Source organism: Pieris brassicae, chromosome 8, assembly GCF_905147105.1.
Source record: "Pieris brassicae chromosome 8, ilPieBrab1.1, whole genome shotgun sequence".
In the NCBI taxonomy this organism is placed as follows: Eukaryota; Metazoa; Arthropoda; class Insecta; order Lepidoptera; family Pieridae; genus Pieris; species Pieris brassicae.
Window position 1 is genome coordinate 5567036 of NC_059672.1, and position 3201 is coordinate 5570236.

Sequence of the window (3201 nt, forward strand, 5' to 3'; positions counted from 1 at the left end):
TGTGATTACTCCTTTTGTAAGCCCTCGGGAGAATGATGTTTTATGCATTTTTCTGCCGTTTATGCCCACACCATGCCATGAACTGTTTAAGCCCACATATTGTTCACTTTTGCAAAGTTTTTTTATAAGCGATAATAATTATTGTGACATGTTCTATATATCTTGTATATAGAAAAATGAATTTCCGTTTGTTAGTATGGCAAAAACTCGAGAATAACTGAACGGATTTGGCTCTCTTGAAATTTTTTGGTAAAATAATTAAAGAAAAATACTAAACATGACGATTGAATTTTCCGATAAAACTGTTCCTAACGAAATTTTTGTTGTACTTTGTTTTTTAGAAATAAAAAATGGTTATACGTAGATAAGGAATTTATATTTTAAGCTGTAGTATGTCTTAGGTCTGTCTTAAAAATGTTGTATTAAGTATTGACAGAAAAAAAATGTTGTATTATTGTTACAGAAAATAATAATTCGGTGGTGATAAATATTCTGGTGTCATCGCTATGGTACATATTGAAATTGTTAAAAGCGCATAGAAATCCACTTTAGAGTTGAGAGCACGCTTAACGCTTGTCAACTCTCTTCATGATGATGTATAGGAAATATCAAATAGGTCAGTTAGATGATTTTATACCTAAAAAATAGTTATAAACATTAATTCAAAGGAAAACATCGTGAGGAACCCGGCTGGCCTTAGACCCAAAAAGTCGACGGCGTGCGTCAGGCACAGAAGACTGATCACCTACTTGCCTATTCGATTAACAAATGATCATGAAACAGATACATAATCTGAGGCCCAGACCTAAAAAAGGTTGTAGCGCCATTAATTGATTTATTTTATTTTATTTTATAATATGTATGTCAGCTGTAAGGTTACTAATAATTAAATAAACAAAATAAATATTTGACTATATACCTATGTGACATAAAAACTAAAAAACGAAAGTACCTATTTCACTTGTATTTTTAACGTGTTCAAGAAGCCACATAATTTATTAATCAAATTAAGTCGGACAGTATTAACGCCTCTTTGCTGTTTTCAATAAAAAAACAAATTGGATAATGACAAAGAAAAATGAGTACCCAATATATTGTTCAAATGTAGGAACGAATTAATTATAATGATCTAAAGTATTAGATTTTTCATTCGCGATAAAGTTGTTAACCGATTATTTCATATTGAATTAATGTTGATGAAATAACTGTTTATAGCAAATTATGATTATTAGTTTATCTCTTTGTGTTAAGCTTTAAAGAAAGACGTGTTTACAAAAGACTAGATTATTTATTACTAAGTGCCGTAACGAACTTCGTTTCGCCTTCATATGATTGTTTTACTTACCTTTTTTGTAGCTACCGACAGCAGTGCCGGATTAGCCACGTAGCAAGAGTAGCAAATGCTAGGGGCCCCGCGAATTTGGGGGCCCCGCGCTTCAACGTAACCGTGATAAAAAATCACTTCCAAATCTAAAACTCGATTTAGTCAAGTTAAATCGTAAAACTGAGCAGTGTTGCCTAGTGGCTACAGCGTGCGACTCTCATCTCTGGAGTCGTAGGTTCGATCCCCGGCTGTGCACCAATGGATTTTCTTTCTATATGCGCATTTAATATTAGCTCAAACGGTTAAGGAAAACATCGTGAGGAAACCGGCTTGCTTAGACCCAAAAAAAAGTTGACGGCGGCGTGTGTCAAGCACAGAAGGCTGATCACTTACTTGCCTATTCGATTTATGATCATGAAGCAGATACAGAAATCTGAGGCCCAGACCTAAAAAGGTTGTAGCGCCATTGATTATTATTATTATTAAATTGTAAAATTAAGTAGCTAATTTATAAACTTTTTACCGTAATTCTTAATTATAACATATTTTGACTGGCATCTATACCACATCTACCTTACAAGCGGCCAGATTTTTATTTTTCTATAAGAACGTCTTAATCATCTCACTCAGATGAAAATAGAGCACGAGTCGATAAAGGCTATATTGATGTGTTACTTTGCCGATATTAAATCCAGAAAAAAATATTTGTGACGATTTTCTTTGATATTTTAATACCCTAAACTCGAGAACCTTTATAAAGGGCCCTTGATAGAATTTGCTACAGGCCCCGCAATGGCTTATTTCGGCACTGACCAACAGGCAACATTTTGCCATGTTCGTGTTAAACTGTTCGATTTTCCTGATCAAAAATCTAAGGACTAAATAAAAGTAATTTTTAAACTTTTCATTCATCAAGGAATACTTTAAAGAACTCGGATTAGTCCAGCCATCTACGAGTTTTGCGCTTAGCACCATATTTTGCGAATCCTTTTTATTTACACATATAGATTACAATTAGACAATACACGCGAGCCCTCTGGCATTGAGAGTGTCACTTTACATAGGATTAGAGGCTACAAAACTTCACAATTTTCTATTACTAAATTATGTATTCACTAAATGTTATATCAATTTCCTAAATATATCCCCTTTAGGACTCGCACTAAAATACAAAGTATGAATAAACGATTAAGCCTAACTTGCTCGCGGGGCCTTTTTTATGGCATTTTAGGGGACTCGTATATCACGCTAATGTTATCGGCTCTTTCGCTGTCGACTTGATGCATTGCGCCCGCGCTGCGTTTGATTAACGAAATTAATTTGTCCCAGCTGCGATTGAGACAGCATTCTTTTGGTTAGTCCTCACCTTGTTATATGTAGATGAAGAATTAAGATGCATGGATTAGATTTCACTTAATATTTTCAAGTTTGCTGGGATTTTAAATTTATTTGAGGTTTACGCCTTTATTTAATATATTGTATATATATCGCCATATCACTTTGTTGATTAATAATTTCTAACTCATTGATATACAAAATTAGTAAGTTCTAAATATTATATTTTTTTTTTGTAAAATATAATGTGGCAATATTATTCAAAGTCATTTATTTATTTAGGTAACACACACACTTATGAACGTCAATAAAGAAATACATAGTTCCTTCTAATTTAACATTTACTGCCAGTTCTCAAATCAAGGGCGTGGAACGAACGAGAAGAACTGGCAATAAACTCTTCTCTCTTTTTAATCGCCAATATATATAATATATATTACTTATACAACTTTATTTATAATATATTTAAGTAATGAACAACCAACTCCTTTATTACTTTATCAGTAAGTTAAGATAATAAAACCACCTATAAAAAGTAGTTC